A 19,883-nucleotide genomic window follows, 5' to 3' on the forward strand; every position below is an offset into this window, starting at 1 on the left:
CCACTTTTTGTAAAAGTGACGTTCTTGGCCCAATAAGCCACAAAGTTTTCAATTAAGGCCCAATTATAGTAAAAATAACACTTTAGCCCTCATTTTGTTCAAAACTTGTGTTTTTGACTAGTTTGCGGTAAAAATAACATTTTAAACCCATTTTTGTCAAAAATATCATTTTTGGCTTGATTTTTGTGAAATACACATTTTTATGGTTTTTGGCTTTTCTGACCTAGTTGTTGGAAAATTTGTAGAAAAATCATTGTAAGTCAAAATTTGGATCCGTAAATTCTGGAAGTTTGGAAATTTTGTCTACTTTGTTCACAATTTTTCTCATAATTTTTATTGGCCTCTAAAAAGTGTGAAAATTTTCACCTTCAAAGGTTGGTCCGAAATTATTTCAAATATGATAGGCAGTTTTGTAAATTTCACCAAAAATAGTAGAAAAATTGTATGAAAACGTGAGAGTAGTCATTTTAAAGTTAATAACCTAAAATTTTTTCATGTAAAAAAGTTTTGAAAAGTATTACCTTAAGGAGGTCAAAAAAGTTCGAGATTGGACTAAAACTTTTCTATCAATGGCTGATTTTTGAGTTTAAGTTATCTAAGTTTGTTCACAACAGTTGTTTTTGCTATTTTAAGTGGATAAATCCCAGATATAAAAGTATACAAGTATTATATGTGAGGACACATACTTTTCTCAAGGTTTATATGAAGATCCAAGTGATAAACTTCATTTTCAAGTAGAGATCTAAAAGTTAAACACATAGAAATGCATATATACATAGATCTAACACAAAAGCACTTGTATTCTCCCCCAAAAACATTATAAATCCGAAAACAGGGGGTATGAAGCTCACCTTGGGGGTTTTGAGATGTAGATGAAGAAGAAGATGAATCTTTGAGCCTAGCTTGTGCCTTGAAGAGATCTCGAAGTTATATGTGTTCTAAGGAGTCTTGAATCGATTTTTGATGATTATAAACTCAAAAATTCTTGAGAGAAACAATGGGTAAGCTTATTTAGAAAACAAGTGAGGATATGAGAGTGTTTTATGTGTGTTTGTGGTGTCTTGGTCGTGAATAAGGGAGCGGAGGGAGAAAGAGGTCGTTTGACTTTATATTAGGTGATGGGATATGCATGGGTGTATGGAGGTCAAAAGCATAGATGTATGCTAGATAAAAATGAGGTGGCATGTGAATTATCCATTTCTTTTTCCTTTTTTAACCCATGGCCATAACCAATTAGGAGAGATGTTTGGCCTAAGGTTGGCCCAATAGAATAATGGGCTTAGAATTTGACTTGGCCCAAAGAAGTTTTCGGCCCACAATTGCTCTAGGATGAGTATCGGCCCAAGTAAGGGGATTTCAGCCCAAAAAACAATTGGAGAAGTTATCAGTATTAGGGCCTAATAAAAAAAATCTTGATCCAATAAGAGATTTGGTCTGACAACTCTTGGGCTAAGACCCAAAGTTGAGTAGAATTAGCTTATTCGATCTAGTTCTGGGTTTATACAAAGTGGTTTTGACTTGAATTACGATTCTTGAATGTGTAGCTTATATAGTGTTGAAGTTTGACTTAAGTAAAGGTAGGGTTATAAGGTTACACTAAGAATTTATCCGGTATAAGGATTACCTTCCAGTAGAAGTGGGTCTAAGGCACCAACGCCGACCCACTATTATTTGATTACAGTGGAGATGATTGTCTATGTGATAATTGTCTGGTTTGCTATTATTTTATGTGTTCTATGTGCCAATATGATATGTTCTATGTGATAGTGGTAGTATGCGGGGGAATAGTCCCCGATTCAGTCGTTAGGACCGAATGGTAGGTCGGACACCCTAGATATGTCTGACAGCATGATTATGATATATTATTATGTGATAGTAGTAGGGGTGAAATAGTCCCTGTGACCGGGTAAGATAGACTGGAGGGTAGGCAAGCACCCTAGAATGGCCTGACACGGGCAGGTCAGCACCCCAAAATGGCTTGACATGGGTAGGTCAGCACCCCATAATGGCTTGACATGGGTAGGTTGGGCACCCAATAACTGCCCGACAATATTTATAGTTGTATGGTATGTGGTATGATGGGGGAACTCACTAAGCTTTGTGCTTACAATTTTCAGTTTTGGTTTCAAGTACCTCTTCATCTAAGGAGAAGGAACCTGCAGGGTAGTTGCACATCGCACACACATGATTCCGCATTTGAGAACCCTGTGATTGTACTTTGACATTATACTATTTGACATTATGGTTTTTAAAACATGTAACTATGGTTTTGTGGTTTGATTTGATATCAGTAATGTTTTACTCAAACAGTTTTACAAGTATTATAATTAAAAACAAAAAAAAAAAGTCTCGATTTTTGGGATGTTATAGTTTTTGCATTTTAATATGGAAAAGAAAGAAAACATGGTAAATTATAGTGTAAGAATTGATTGAAAACCTTTCAGCAAAGCATTATGGGGATGATTTCTAACCCTAAACACGACTTTAGGGATGAAGGAAAAAAGAAACCGGATTATGGGGATAATTTCTAACCCTATAGTTTGGTTGGAACTTTCTTTTTTTGTTTATGTTTCTAGTTTTCTCTCTAACAAGAATTTTGAAGGCTTTTGCTACAACAAGATATTTGAAAAATTAAAAGTATAATTTTTATGTATAGAGTAGTGGTCTTGATTGGATAATTACCACAATGTTTTGATTATGGGTATATATGACAACAATTTTGTCGGAATGGAAGATCAAATTCTAATTCTGTCATAATGGAATCTCGAGTCTATGGCATGGAATCTCAAATTTCTCGTTAATATTTGAAGGTATACACTCTTTTATTGTAAATTTAGTCACATTCATGTCTTTGTTAATTACATATGTTATATGTTTCATCAAATGGAGTATAAAGATCTGACCATCCGATTTTGCCTGCCAATTGTTTGCTAAAATGGTTGAATCAAATATTTCAGCCAAATATTTTTGTAATCTTTGAACAATCATATCTCTCTCATATTTTTTCTGCATGTTCTCATTTGTGTTGGCTACAAGTTAGGTTCTGAAGTCATTTTAATTGGATTAATATTGGTTGAGTTACAGTCCTTTGAACATTCGATGTTACAACTATATTTTTAGCACTTTTACTTTGTTCAGAAAAATTTTGTGATCTTTGAACTGTCATATTTCCTACATTCTTGCTTGTAATAATATGGCATTTTTCCAACATATTGTCCGTTGTGTTAGCTACAATGTAGGCTTTAGGATCATTATAATTAGATTAAGTCGATTATTTGGATCAAGTGACTCGGGGAATACTTAATCAAGTGACTCGAGTATTACATTCTGTTAGAACAAATTAAAAGTTATTAATGTCTAACACATTCTATTAGAATTTATAGTTTCATTCTTTTAGAATATACTAAAAGTTTTAATATTTTAAAGTTGATTATGTTTTCTTTGTGGATATAGATTTTGAAGAGGCTGTCATTGATGTGGAAAAAGAAGAAAACATGGAGAGCAAGAGTATTCTAGCAGAATGTATTCTGCCAAGATGTATAAATTGTTTTTGTTAGATTTTGATGTTTTTATTTTTTATTTTTTTTATCCATTATTAGTTTTAAGCTTTAAGAATAAATGTAATTCTTAAACCATTAGTAATCATTTTTTTTTTCAGAATGAATGTAATAATTTTTTAATCTTATTCTTTACGAATTAATGTAATTAGTGATTCTTAAAAAATAAAATATGTATTCTTTAGAAAATGTTATTATTGGTAATATGCTGTGTAATTCTTTAAGCATGTTAATTATAAAAAAATATATTGAATGAACCATATTCTGCAATAATAAAATTGAAAATATATTTACTAGTTTATGTTGACTCTCTGTCATTCTGACAGAATAAAATCGCATAGTATTAGAAATTATAATAGAATCAAATTTGAATTAATTTAAAAAAATTTAGATATAAAAGAAGGAAATTAATTATCACATAAATTCCGAAAATTTCCTTTTTTAATATAGGTTAATTGACCAAAACACCCTTCTGCTGAAATTGGTGTGATTATATGGTACATGTTACCCTATTATATGGTACATGTTACCCTATTTAATATAGGTTAATTTACCAAAACACCCTTCTGCTTTTTAAGATCCAGATACATCTTATCTGAACCTGGGTGGACGGAATACCGAGTGTTGTGTGCCTCGGTCATGACTAAGTCTCGGAAACCATCGTGATTCGGTGTCCAGATCCGGTCCATGAAGTATAAGGCTCCGTCACCCTTGGCTTCTAAATTCTTGTCCATTCCTCTGAGGGATTCACTCGTCACGTTTTCAGGTTTCATGGCTTCAAGTTGGGCCGCCTGAATTTGGTTAGACAAGTGTGAATGGATGGTTATTAACAATGACTTGACCCTGCGACCAGAATATTCCTTCCGACTTAGGGCGTCTGCTACTACGTTGGCTTTACCCGGATGATAACGAATGTCGCATTCGTAATCACTGAGTAGCTCGACCCACCGTCGTTGTCTCATGTTGAGCTCATTCTGATCGAATATGTGTTGTAAACTCTTGTGGTCGGTAAAGATAGTGCTCTTCGTTCCATACAAGTAATGTCTCCAGATCTTTAGAGTAAACACCACTGCTCCTAGTTCAAGATCGTGGGTCGTATAGTTAACTTCGTGTGTCTTCAATTGTCTGGAGGCGTAGGCGATGACCTTACCTCGCTGCATCAGAACACACCCGAGCCCTTGGTTCGATGCATCGCAATAGACTACGAAGTCTTCTATCCCTTCGGGGAGAGATAGTATTGGTGCGGTGCACAACGCTCGCTTGAGCGTTTGGAACGCTCTCTCTTGTTTCTCTTCCCAGTCAAAGGCCACGCCTTTCTGGGTCAGGGTTGTAAGAGGTTTCGCTATTCGGGAGAAGTTCTGAATGAATCTGCGGTAGTAGCCAGCAAGACCTAGAAATTGATGAATTTCTGTCGGCGTCTTGGGTGCTGACCAGTTCTCAATGGCTTTAATTTTGGATGGGTCCACGTGGATTCCCTCTTCGCTTACCACGTGTCCTAAGAATTCGACTCTTCGGATCCAAAATTCACATTTTGAGAACTTCGCATAAAGTTTCTCCGTTCGTAAAGTTCCTAAAACTAGTCGTAGGTGATTGCCATGCTCTTCCTTACTTCGGGAGTAGATCAGGATGTCGTCAATGAAAACGATGACGAACTGATCCAAGTAAGGTCCACATACTCTATTCATCAGGTCCATGAAAACTGCTGGCGCATTGGTCAAACCAAATGGCATCACAACGAACTCGTAATGTCCGTAACGAGTTCGGAAGGTTGTCTTCGGCACATCCTCCTCGAGCACTCGTAACTGGTGATATCCGGATCTTAGATCAATTTTGGAAAAATAGTTCGCCCCTTGCAGTTGGTCAAATATATCGTCTATGCGAGGCAGAGGGTAACGATTTTTGACCGTCAGTTTGTTGAGTTCTCTGTAGTCGATACACATACGGAATGATCCGTCTTTCTTCTTAACGAACAAGACCGGTGCTCCCCAAGGTGAGAAGCTTGGTCTTATGAAGCCCTTGCTGAGTAGTTCGTTAAGTTGACCCGATAATTCCTGCATCTCTGCTGGTGCTAAGCGGTAGGGCGACTTGGCTACTCGGGTAGCTCCTGGGACAAAGTCGATTCTGAACTCGACCTGTCGTTGTGGAGGTAGTCCAGGTAGTTCTTCTGGGAAAATGTTGGGGAAGTCGCTCACTACTGGAATGTTCTTGAGTTCTTTCGTTTTGAGGTTCGTGTCGACAACGTGAGCAAGGAATGCGTGGTATTCTTTGCACAGATATTTCTGAGCTTGAATACTTGATATAATGCGAAGACTCGCACCTGGTTTGTCGCCGTAGACTATAAGAGTTTCGTTACATGGAAGGTTTAGTCGGATTTCTTTCTCGAAGCACATGATGTCGGCGCGATGAAGACTCAACCAATCCATGCCAATGATGACGTCGAAACTTTTTATTGAGACCGGCATGAGGTCGATTGGGAACGAATGGTTATCTAGGGTTAGGATACATCCTAAGTATATGCTACTGGTGTTTTCTGTTTTGCCGTTAGCCATTTCTACTGTGAATTGTTCCTTAAGTGCGTGTGGTTGTTGTTTAAGTATGCAACCAAATTTGTGGTTCACGAAGCTTCGCTCCGCTCCACTATCGAACAAAATGCATGCATAGGAGTTATCGAGGAGGAACGTACCAGTCACCACTGTCGGGTCAGCGACTGCTTCCCCGTGGCCTATAGTTAGTACCCTCCCAGCTTCTCCAGCATTTCTCGCTTTGGGGCAGTCCCTCTTGTAGTGGCCTGTTTCACCACATCCATAGCAGGTTGGGCTCGCGCCAGAGCCAGGGACTTGTGTGATCGGTTGTGCCGGGAACTTACAGAAACGGATGGTGTGTCCTTTCCTATTGCAGTTAGAGCACTGCATTTCACAGCAGGGGCCGTTGAGGTGGAAGTTGCATTTGTTGCACTTCGGCAAACTTCCAGCATACTGCTTCATCGGAGTAGTAGTAGCAGCAGGGGTTACCGCGGCATGTACTGCCACAATTTGCTGCTTCTTGGCAGCTCGCTGCCTCTTCTTGTCATCCAAGAACTTCCGCTTGGTGTCAGCGGGTTTGGAGGGTTCCGAGATGGCTAGGGTTGTTGTGGTTGTAGGGGTTTTGACACCATGGTCAATGAGTCGCCATGCCAGTCGCTTGGCACTGTCGAAGGTAGCGGGGTTTGATGATAGGACATTCCCCTGATACGGAGGCACTAGCCCCCATATGTACCGTTCAATCTTCTTCCCATCAGTGGGAACCATATTAGGGCAGAGGTCCACCAGTTCGCTAAATCTGGCGGTGTTAGCAATAATGTTGGTGCCCTTCATGGTCAAGCTCCAAAGCTCCTGCTCTAGTTTCTGGATCTCGCCCCTCGGGCAGTATTCCTCAATCATGAGGTCTTTCATCGTATCCCAGCCTATGTCGTTGGCCACGACGAGAGTTAGAGATTTAACGTGGCTGTTCCACCACGTCAGTGCCTTCCCTTCGAAGGTGCATGCGGCATATTTGACTTTGCTCGCAGCAGGGCAAGAACAAATTTCGAAGACTGATTCAGTCTTCTCGAACCACTGCGAGAGGGCAATGACTCCGCCGGTCCCATGAAAGGACTTCGGCTTGCAGTTGGTGACATCCTTGTAAGAGCACTCTCTCGAGCGCACAGGATTTTCAACCGGAATGGAGTTAACCGGGGTTCCACCTCTGTTGGCATCAGTAGAGTGATACTGTGCCATGGCAGTTGCCACTGCTGCAGCTACGGCAGCATTTAGGGCTGCTGTATCGATGACCGAAGGTGGTGGAGGTGGTGTAGGTGTAGGGTTATTCCGGGTAGATTTGCGAGGAGGCATCTTTCAGCTATAAGTTTATAAAGATGAGAAAGGTGGTAAGAATCAATTTGTAAGTAATGTGCGAATGACACATGGACTAATTAACCATAGCCCAACTATTAAATGAGTGTTTGAAATCATAACCAGCAAGGTGTGTAGGAAAACCCAAATGTAAGGATTCTTCCCACAGAGTTGGTAGTTGTCAATAATACTGGTATTACTGATGTAATGAGTTCAATGAAAATTGACCTAACAGTAGGTCTTACATCATACCATACAGAAAGTTTGACAATTCTTAGATTCCTAATTAGAGTACTGAAAGTTAGGAATATTTTACAGATAAGTGCTACTTAGACCACGAATGTTAAAGGCTAATCCTTAACCCAAAAGATAATGATGTACTAGACATCATCTAACGGCGATGAGTATTCCTCGGGAGAACCCTGAGGTCTCTCATTTGACGTACCACCTCTTGAAGGTGTCGCTCATGAGCCCTTTGACGAGCTCGAAGTTCCATGACTTCTGCTTGAGAGGCAACCAGACGTTGCTGTAGAGTTTCATTGATTCTCCGGGTCCGTTCCATGTCTTCGTCGAGACGGCGAATGCGGACTGTGTTGACACCAGAGTTGGCATCAATCTCCACGACCTGGTCGATGGCTGCTCGACCTTGCTCGACATTACGAGCTATTCTTCGGATAATGATAGGTAGAGCTCGGTCAGCAGAGCCACCATCGCTGACATTGTAAAAGGTTCAGTCCCCAAAGTATGGTAAGGGTTGACCCTGTTCGTCGCTCCAGCGATTCAAGTTATCTACCCACAAGGGAGTGGGACCTAGAAAAGCTGGTCGAGGGTTGTTGTTCGGGGCTGGACCTACTGGAGGTAGGTTGTTGACTTCGGGCTCAGAGTCTGATCCATCCGAAAAGCCTTCAGCTTGATGATCATCCAACGGGATTTGGTGTTCATCGTCAGACTCTGCTTCGAGCCATCCTGCGTTGCCTTCATTTGGAAAGTACGGGTCGCCGTGATGGAATCCAGCCATTTAAATCTACGAGAGAAGAGAGGTATAAAGATATAGTATATATGTAGTTGGTAGTACAAAATACACCTATAGTATTTTAAGTTTAGTTTCTATTGATCTTCTTGTAGTATTGTTGGTAAGTTTTTAGACTTGTTAACACATCACAACCATTCTAGGGCATATGATAATCACTCCTCGGACCAGCATAGTTGATCAGGCTAAGCCATTCCCAGGACTGACCATATATCCCCGAGCTTACCTGTGATATTTAACAATCGTAATACTTTTGTTCTTGTCGTTGTGACACTGGTTTTAGTATGAATGTAGACTAGTATACTTAATTAAATATTTTAGTATTTTAAGTATAGACTCTTGGTCAGAGTGTTTAATCCCAAATGGGTTTATAGTTTAGTATATCTTTTATGGGTTGATATGTTTGATTCACTATAAACAATGCTCTGATACCAATCTGTCACACCCCAAAACCAAGAACGGCGGAAACGTTCTGGGGCGGAGGACGTCATGTAAGTATCACAACACAGTAAATGTAAATAAGCAAACAACATCATCCATTGCATTAAATATATAATTTTAATACAAGCATGTTCTGTACAGTATAGACACCAAAAATAATGTATATCAAAATAATAAGGTGAGTCTTGAACGCGCTCCATCTTCTCAAAAGCTGGCCTCGGTACCTGTCTATTGATGACCTGAGAATACAAGTTATTTTGAAAGAGTTTATCAGCATTAAGCTGGTGAGTTCATAAGTATTTTAGTGTCGGTATTTGTCATCCAAAAATGTTTGAACATGTATCAAGTATAAGTTTGTAAAATATATGTAAAGGTTTGCAATTGTTCGTAAAAGTTTGAATCTCTCAGAAAAACCTATATTTTCTATTAAAGTAGCCTTCTACCAAGGCTTAACTGTTTTGTATGCTCGTTTGATGTAAACGTGTGTAATTTCCCAAGTGTAACTATCATTTAACAAAATATAGTTTGTACATTATCGTTTAAGTGAGGTTATCACTAAAATATGTAATGGGTAAATCATTGTAGTACTGTAGCCTTGTATTATAAGAACTACTGTTGTACTAATTACCTTAAACCGGATTTATATTAAGGCATTATGTGATAAATTGCACCATACTATCGACTAGTAACAACGACATAATGAATGGTCGTAATAACAGAATGACGTTTGGCACCCGCAGACCTGCAGGTCTGGCTGTAGCTAGCAGTAAGGTGTAGGATTGTCAATCCAGTATAGATCTATACGCAAACTCACGCTCTCCCTCCAAGAGAATTCTGGCTACAACTCAAGCCATGACATTTAAGTCATGCTCCGATTTAAATCACAATAATTAAAGTATTCATGTATATGTAATGTTTCTCGTTCTAGTATAGTTGTATATGTATTGTTTCTAGTATAGTTGTATATGTATTGTTTCTAGCATCGTTGTATACGTATTGTTTCTAGCATCATTGTATCTGTATTGTTTCTAGCATCATTGTATATGTATTGTTTCTAGCATCATTGTATATGTATTGTTTCTAGCATCATTGTATATGTATTGTTTCTAGCATCATTGTATATGTATTGTTTCTAGCATCATTGTATATGTATTGTTTCTAGCATCATTGTATATGTATTGTTTCTAGTATAGTTGTATATGTATTGTATTACCCCGATGGTAACTAGTTATCGATGTACTGGTAAATATGAATATGGAAGTACTTTTTATGTCTATACATGTATATATGATATATAACTAATATGGAAACGACCCTCGGATGGTCATCCGAAATCCCACCAGACCACATCTCAGTGCGCGGAAAGGAAATAGGGCGGATGGCCTTCCTAAGCCCTTTAAACATTACTTATATATATACATATATGGGCATGCAATTTAGATGAAGTAAAACAAAGTTTAATAAAAGCATTTGATAAGTAAAAAGAGTTTGTAAAACATTTGAAGTGAAACAGTTTGATAAACAGTTGAACAGTGATAAAATCATTGGTTTTCTAGTTATTAATCACATGTGATTAATGCAATCACATGTGATTGATGTAATAACTATAAGTATTTGACTTGTATTCCCCCCATAAAGTATTTAAAACATTTAAAACATTTCAAAGGTTGATTAAAGGGGTATGAACTCACTTGTGGTGAGTAGATTGGATTGATGTATCGGGTACCGTGCTAGGTGGCAAACGGAGACTTGTTCACACGTTCGAGCCTAGTTATCATATAATGAGCATATATATAACTAATTAGCCAAATAATAACTTAACAAAGTAAGTTAAGACACTTAGGAACATGTATACACTTTATATAAGTGTTATAGGTCCTAATGGTTGCATCTAAGTTGATACGGGACAAGGCAAAGGGGGTTTAAAGCACAAATGGCCTTGTATATGAGTTCACCACCCAACAAACCCCACCCTTTGGAGTTTACGGCCATGAACCCATGATTTTACGACCGTGAACTCCTCACATGGTGGTTTTGGGTGTTTTGAGGTGTTATCTTGATCCTAGAATAAGCCTAGCCTTGTTGGAATAATCCTTGAAGTAGTTTAAGGCCTTGGAATGCTCCTTTAGGGAGTTTACGGCCAAAGGACCATATCCCCTAGAGTTTACGGCCGTAAACTCCTATGGGGTGTTGGTTTTAATTCTTTTGAGGCCCTTGCATATGTAGGATAGCTTCCATGTTTTTATCTAAGGCTAAAGGGGACAAGAGGCACACATTTGTGCCTTCACTTGGAGTTTACGGCCCAAGATATGTTCCTTGGCCGTAAACTCCCTTTAAGGAGTGATTTTTATGTCATTTGTTCCCCATTCAAGTCCCAAGTAGTCAAGGTAAATTGTCTTAAGGCTTTAGGGGTGTTTAGGGCATCTTTAGCACTTGAAAAAGGGGTTTACGGCCCAAGAGAGTTCCTTGGCCATAAACTCCTAAAACCTTATGGTTTTGAAGTGTTTTGGTGTCCAAAATAAGCACAAGTATTAGAGGGTAAAGTCCTTAAGCTTTAGGGGATGATTTAGGGCATTTATGACCCTTAAAAAGGGGTTTACGGCCCAAGAAAGTTCCTTGGCCGTAAACTCCTATAAATTGTGTTTCTTGAATGATTTCTAGCCTCTAATTATCATACACTAAGTCCTTAACTAGTTGCTTAACAAGAAAATGGGACTAGGTAGCCTTTAGGCTTCGTTTTGGAGTTTACTCCCCAAGAACGTTCTTGGGCGGTAAACTCTCGGATCTTGCAGTTTAGACATGTAATTGATGTTATAAAGCATATAACAAGTATTGAACACATTTAGGAAAGTAGACTCACAATCCGGGATGAAAACCCGAAGATCCATCAGAGAGAATTGGCTTTTCTCTAGTTGGAATTGTGAATAATGAATTAATTAAATTCAGAAATCTATTTATAGTCCTGGAATATTTTGACAGAAAATATTTTTATTCCGAAAGTCGGACTATAACATTATGAAACTTACAATGTTCATGTTTCACAATTACAGGAGCATCCACTCTCCTGATATGTCCAGAAACGTAAACCCTAATGTACACAAACTTGTTCGGACAAGTCTGAAAATCATTGAAACTGGACTAGCTTCTATTGAATAGATAATGTTCGTACAAATGGAAATTTCGGGTTGTCACAAATGTCCCCCACCTGGAACTCGAGATCCGATCGCCGCCAGTCAGTATAGCTTTTCTGATAGATCTTGTAATGCCATGATCTTTAGGTAATTGAATTATGTAACAACTTTCTTGATTTCAAGGTCTACTCGACGAGTTGGTAGCCTTACTCGTCGAGTAGCAGCGGATTGGCTCGCATGTTTAATAATCTACTCGATGAGTCCAAATAGGGATTCGACGAGTAGGAGCTGACAGATGAAACCCTAAATCTCGGGGTTTTGGCACCCTATTTAAAGGTCACATATTCCACTTAGCCTCTTTCACTGCCTCTCTTGGATCCATAAACCCTACTTCGTGTTTACCCTCTTTTGTGTATGCTTTTTACATTGAAAGAACATCCTTTGGAGCTAAGAGCTTGGAGTTCAAGAAGTTGGAGCTAGTAGCTATTGTAGATCCGGATTCTTCTTTGCCTTGGCATCATTTTAAAGGTAACATGTTGTTACCTTGATTCTCCTTTGATTAGAACCCCTCATTGTTGGGTTTAGAGCCTTTTTAGGGTTTTGTGGTGATTCTCTGGGTTGGGTCAAGATATGGGGTTGCAACCTCAGATCTGAGCTCCTTTAGCCTCCCTTTATCATAAAGTTCAGTAATTTCCAAGTTATGGCCTATCCCATTGCCTTAAGCCACTCCTTTTAGCTTGTTTTGGTTCATATCATCTTGCATGCATGTAAAGTTTACAACTTTACGTGATAATCATGCGCTAGAATCTTAGATATGCAGTTTGGAGCCTTTGCATAACTTAAAAAGCTTCTGTATGGATGAAGGATTTAAAGTACTCGACGAGCCATTTGAAGATGGTCATGGACTCGACGAGTTGGATGAACAACTCGGCGAGTTTGAGCCTTAGACTCGGTGAGCCTGTAGAGTGGCTCGGCGAGTCGGTTAGGGTTTTCACAATCATTAGGGGTGTACAAACTTATCGAGTTGCACGCAGGAAACCTCGACAAGTGGTCTCAAAGCTTCGATAGCGGGGCTTAGGAACTCGATGAATCACTCTAGTGACTCGGCGAATGGGCGAGTATACGAGCAGTCGAGGGTACTCGACAAGTTAAGGTCAACATGGACTGTTGACCTTGACTGATGACTTTTTCTTTGACCTTGAGTTGGCCCGTTAACTTTTGATGACAGTTTCGGGAAGATTGGAGATTTATGAGTATGGTTCGTAATAAATATAGGTGGTGGTGTTCGTGTCAGTGATCCGAGAGTTGGAGCTTATTTATGCGAGTTGGCATTGCAAGGTAAGTTATCCTCACTATACTCAAGGGTCTAAGGCACCAAGGCCGGCCCTTTGGAATGTATCTGGTTATGTTATGCTAGTATGATATGTTAGATCGGAATCCTGGAGGGTAGGATAATGTTATATGATACGTAGTAAGAATTGATAGATCGGTATCCTGGTAGATATGATGATATGATGAGCTATGTGGTATGATCTGTTAGGTCAGTTTTGTCTGTAGACTATTATGTGATTATCTGTTATATGCGCACATGTTTGTTTGGTGGTTGAGGTTTATCTACTTCATGTGAAAGCCAATAGACCGGGGCATTCCAACCTATTGGTTCAGGGCCTGGGGTATTCCATCCCAAGGATAATTGGAACCATAGTGTGTTGGCATTCCAACTTGCTGGTTAAGGGCCTGGGTTATTCCAACCCGATGGTTGACTGGACCCATTGTATATTCTGTTTATGATAATTTGTATATTTGTGAGTATGGGTATTTTGGGGGAACTCACTAAGCTTTCGGGCTTACAGTTTGAATTTATTGTTTCAGGTACATCAGAGGATCGAAGCAAGGCAAAGGTGTGATCGTACCGCTCCTCACATTTTGATATGTATTCTGGGAATAACTCTGATATAGACTATTTTGGAAACAAACTAGTAGTAACTATTGGTTTTTAAATGTTTTGGAAAGCTTAAATTTGGCTTAAATTTTATGGGTGTTATAGATCTGTGCGACTAGCAGCCGGTCGCGCACCTGCTGAATCAGCCTGGTAGTCTTGAGCACTACCTAAGTGCCCCTATGACCCGGTGTCCAACCTCACCCCAACAAATCGGGGTCCTACATCTCCTACTATACAACATCTCAAACGGGGGTCGGTCGATACTGTTTTTGTATGAAAACTCTGCCAAAGGGAGGTATGTATCCCAACTTCCTCCAAAATCCAGCATGTATGGCGAAGCATATCCTCAAATGTCTGGATCGTCCTCTCACTATGGCCATCTGTATGGGGGTTGTATGCCGTGCTAAAGTGAAACTGAGAGCCCAGTTCCTCGTGGAACTTCTTCCAGAATCTAGATGTAAACCGAACATCTCTGTCAGAGACTACGGACACCGGCACCCCGTGTCTAGCCACCACATCTCATACATAAATATCCGCCAACTTCTCGGCGGATATACTCTCAGAGATCGGAATAAAGTGGGCACTCTTCGTCAATCTGTCTACAATCACCCATATGGCTTCCACACCCCTCGTTGTCTTTGGTAACTTCGTGATGAAATCCATAGTGATCTCCTCCTACTTCCACATGGGAATGGGTAGCGACTGAACCTTGCCACGAGGTCGTTGATGCTCGGCCTTGACCTTCCTGCAGGTCAAGCATCATGTAACAACCCAAAATTTAGGTACGACCATTTAACCCTTCATATTTCCCATAATGTCATTTTGGCCCTTTGTGTTGGACGAGTACGCTAGGCGTACAAAGAGTACGTTGCGCGTACTCGTTCTCTTAAATGAAACGCGTTGTCACCCGGGTACGTTGGGCGTACCTAAGGTTACGCCGGGCGTAACCGGTCCAGACCCAAAACCCTAATATGACTTGAGGGCTATAAAAGGAATGAGATGGCCTTGTCCCTCAACCACCATCCGTTAGAAAGAAACCCTAAGAGAGCATTTCCTTTGTTTTTAGCTTGGGTGTGAGTGTTCTAAGCTTCAAAGTTTCATTTCAAGGTAGCAAAAGAGAAGAGGAGTCTATTGTGGAGGCTAGAAGTTGGTGGACAAGTGTAGATCCGAGGACAATAAAGGTTGGAGCTTCTTCCTGAGGTAAAAATTTCAGATCTTGCCTTGTAGTTCTTATAATGTGCTTCTTGGACCAATTTCTAGGGTTTTTGGTCCCAAGATGGAGACTTTATGAGCAAGTAGTCTCCATTGGCCTAGATCTATCATATTCCAGGACTATTTGAGATGTATGTTCATAAACATGTAATCTTGGACATAAATATTGAGCCATACATGAGATCTAGACCTTTGGAGGAAAAAGGAAAGGTGTTAGAGGGTGTAGGGACCTTTACAGACATGCCAAGGCTTAAAGGTTCTGACTTTATGGGATAAGAGGCTTAAGGAGAGCCAGATCTGGAAGTTGAAGGAGTGTCTTAACCGTTTAAGACCAAAATCCATGGAACGGCTGGAACTGAGACTTACGCTGGGCGTAACTCTCAGTACGCGCAGTGTAAGGGGTTGAGACCCCGATTGTAGTTCATTGGCGTACGCCCCGCATACAGAAGCTCTTGACTTTTAGGGTTTTGGTCAACATGTGTACTTTTGAGTCAAGGAGGGGTGAAATGGTCTTTTACCCCTCTGTGGGATAATGAAAAGGGTGTAGCTTAGTTTGGAAGCCTATATTAATTAGAATGATATTTCGTTGTGAATAGGCGGGGTTGGGTCGTCGTTTCGAGATTCGGAGATATCGAGCACGTGAGATTCTAGACTTCATACGAGGTGAGTCTTCTCACTATACTGTACCCAGAAGGGTATCTATGTGTGACCTGAAGGTCGAATATGTTATAAGATGTATGCATTGTATGTGATTAAGTTAACCGTTTGTATGTGATATGTATGCTATGTTTGATATGGGCCGGAAGGCATTATGATGTGGGCCGAAGGCATTGTGATATGGACCGGAAGGTCGACACGGGTAGGACCGGGAGGTTTACCGGGTTAGGATGGAAGTCCCCTGAGACACATGGACCGGAAGGTCATGGCCTGGAAAGGCGTATGTGTGTAAGTAGTATTTTGGGGAACTCACTAAGCATTTATGCTTACAGTTGTTGTGTTATGTGTTTCAGGTACTAGCGAGGACCGTGGGAAGGCGCCAGCGTGATCTGTACACACTGACGGAAGATTTATTTTATGATCTTGGGATTTGAGATGTTTTGTATTAAGATTATGATACATTGGATTTTTATGGCTTGATTTGGATGAAAACATGTTTTAAGAAATGAAAATTTTGTTCTGAAAATTCACGTTGGTATTAGAGCCTTGGTTTGAGGGATTTGGGTGCACCGTTGGGTGTAACTGAACTCAAACCGAGGATTTGAGAAAAAATTTCCAATAATAAAAGCATAAATTTTTATAAGAGGATTTGTGATAACCAAAGAAGGAGCAGTGTGTACGGTCAGCCAGCGCCCGAACGGTAAAATCCCCAAAATACCCTTGCAATATGTGTTATGAGATATGCTATGATATGTTATGCATGCTAGAGTAGACTAGGTATTCATATTAGGACTAGAGTGGCCTGATTTGTGATGCCTTAGTCTAGGGGAATCCTGCTGCTATGAGATGCCTTGAGAGTGAGTAGGTAGCCAATGCATAGCAAGAATAGAGTACTCGCGTTCCGGGGTCCAAGGAGGAGGACTTGGGGTGAATGCTGATGCGGTGTAATCAGTAGTATAGGGCCCGTACTAATGAAGACACCAGATCAGTGGGCAACCCAAGTAAGAATCCTTTAGGTATCAGAGGCCGAGTAGGGTTACGTTATCAAGTGCAAGTATGCTCGATCGAGTCTCTAACATTTTTATGTTGTATTTCAGAGGCATCATGGTTGGGACACGCCACAGACTTGGGACGAGCGGTGTGAGTGACAAGGAGCTTCGTCAGATGATCCACGATGAGGTGGCTGCGATAATCAGGGCCGAGATTTTGGAGATGTTTGGGTCTATCAAGACCACGCTGCGGTGATTGAGGCTGTAGCTACAGCAGCTGTGGGTGCTGCCAGACCTCAGGGAGGTGACCCGTTGTTGTTCCGGGAGTTCAACAACACGAAGCCACCCGAGTTTGATGGGACGCAGGATCCGATCGCTACGATGAGATGGATTGTTGACATTGAGGGATGCTTCTATATGTGTTCATGTCCGGAGCATCTGAGGGTACGGTTCTCTTTGAACCAGCTCCGCCTAGGAGCGAAGGATTGGTGGAAGTTCGTAACAGTGAACTTCACTCTTGCAGAGATTTCAGCAGTGACCTGGGAGAGGTTCACCACCATGTTCAGAGACAAGTATGTTCCCCCGGTGGAGAGGGAACGACTATTCATGAGTTCTTGACCCTTAAGCAGGGTAATGATTTAGTTGTTGTGGTCACCCGGAAGTTTCATAAGAGGGCGATGTTCTGCCCTGAGCAGGTGTCTACTGAGCAGGCACGGATGAGCCAATATTTGGGTATTCTGAGGAGGGACATTCGGGAGTTCGTATCGAACTCGATGTACCGGACATTTGCTGAGCTCCAGGAAAATGCCCGGAAGAGGGAGATTGAGTTGGAGACTCAGGCCAGAGAGGAGGTCGAGTCTCAGAGGATGGATCGGCGTCCGGCTCAGTCTCAGCCGGCAGCCAAGCGGACCAAGTCCGCCGATTCGAGGATGGGAGGCCAGAATGGCCGCACTTGCGGAAAGTGCGACAAGGGTCATGAGGGGGCCTGTCGATCAGGTGCTTGCTACAAATGTGGCAAGGAGCGGCATATCGCCAGGGATTTCCCCAAGGGATTTATGGTTTGCTTCCATTGCAACCAGACCAGCCATCGGAAGGCCGAGTGTCCTCAGCTACACCAGGGATCAGCACATGGATCTGCGCTTGCTTCCAAGGTTACCGAGATTCGACCGGCGAAGGCCGAGGCTCCGAAGGTTTGTGGGAGAGCTTTTCAGTTGACTGCGAAGGAGGTCCGTGCGACGCCCGATGTCGTGGCTGGTATGTATTCTTTCGTGTATTTACTTTCATGTTGAGATATTGTGCTTATATTATGATATGCGTAGGTACTTTTCTTGTGAATTATGTACCTGCCTTGGTATTATTTGACTCGGGTGCGAGTCGGTCTTTTGTATCTTTGGCTTTTAGTCAGCACATCAGTATTGATCGAGAGGTGATGAGTCGACCCCTGAGGGTTTCCATAGCTGATGAGAAAGTGATATATGCCACCGAGGTGATTCGAGGTTGTGTGCTCGAGATTTTTAGCGTCAAGCTCCCAATAGATCTAGTTCCTATCGCGATGGGAGATGTTTGTGTCATCGTGGGCATGGACTGATTGAGTAAGTTTGGAGCGATTATTGACTGCGAGAGACAACTGGTGACCGTACGAGAACCTAGTGGGGGAGTGCTTACTGTGTATGGCGAAGGGACCCGGTGTGGGTCAGTGTTTTGTTCGGCTGCTAGGGTGAGATAGAGTTTGCAGCAGGGGTGCAGTGGATTCATAGCCTATATGAAGGACACACGAGTGGCCACGAGGAGGCCAAGTTCGATTGATGAGGTCCCGGTAGTATGCAAGTTTCTGGATGTTTTTCCCGAGGAACTGTCGGGCGTGCCTCCGAAAAGACAAGTGGAGTTCTGTATCGATTTGGTTCCGGGAGCAGCACCTACCGCCAAGGCGCCTTATCGCCTCGTCCACCAGAGATGCAGTAGTTATCCTCACAGCTTCAGGAGTTGTTAGGGAGGGGGTTCATTCGATCGAGTAGCTCACCTTGGGGAGCGCCGATCCTTTTTGTCAAAAAGAAGGATGGTTCACACCGGATGTGTATTGATTACCAGGAGTTGAATAAGTTGACGGTCAAGAACCGATATCCGTTACCTACGATCGATGATATGTTCGATCAGTTGCAGGGGGCATCTTGGTTCTCCAAGATAGACTTGAGGTCAGGTTATCATCAGATGAGGGTTCGGGATGAAGATATCCAGAAGACTGCATTCAGAACTCGTTATGGACATTACGAGTTTGTGGTGATGCCTTTTGGGCTCACCAATGCCCCAGCTGCGTTCATGGATCTCATGAACAGGGTGTGCAGGCCGATGCTGTATCGGTCGGTGATCGTATTCACTGATGATATTTTGGTATATTCGAGGTCTAGAGAGCAGCATGAGGAGCATTTGAGGGAGATCATTGGAGTTTTGAGATCAGAGAGGTTGTATGCCAAATTCTCCAAGTGTGATTTCTGGTTACGAGAGGTCCAGTTCCTAGGGCATCTTGTTAACCAGAAGGGGATATTGGTCGATCCGGCTAAGATCGAGGCGGTGATGAGATGGGAGGTGCCGAGATCACCCACTGAGATCAGGAGCTTTCTGGGACCGGCCGGCTATTATCGGAGGTTTATTAGGGATTTCTCCAAGATCTCCGTGCCACTTACCAAGATGACCCGGAAGGGTGTTGCATTTTCATGGGGTCCGGAGCAGCAGTCCTCGTTTGAGACACTTCACCAGAAGTTGTGCGAAGCCCCGGTGCTCGCACTCCCGGAAGGGATGGAGGATTTTGTGGTATACTGTGATGCATCAACATCTGGGTTAGGGGCAGTGCTTATGCAAAGGGGGCACGTGATAGCATATGCATTGAGGCAGCTGAAGCCTCATGAGTCGAGATATCCCACCCACGATCTGGAGCTGGGGGCTGTGGTGTTTGCCCTCAAGATCTGGCGGCACTATCTGTATGGGTTTCGGTGTACCATATAAACGGACCACAAGATTCTGAAGTACTTGATGGATCAACCAAACCTGAATATGCGCC

The sequence above is a fragment of the Lactuca saligna genome, chromosome 6, assembly GCF_052625555.1.
Source record: "Lactuca saligna cultivar CGN05327 chromosome 6, ASM5262555v1, whole genome shotgun sequence".
NCBI classification, from domain to species: Eukaryota; Viridiplantae; Streptophyta; class Magnoliopsida; order Asterales; family Asteraceae; genus Lactuca; species Lactuca saligna.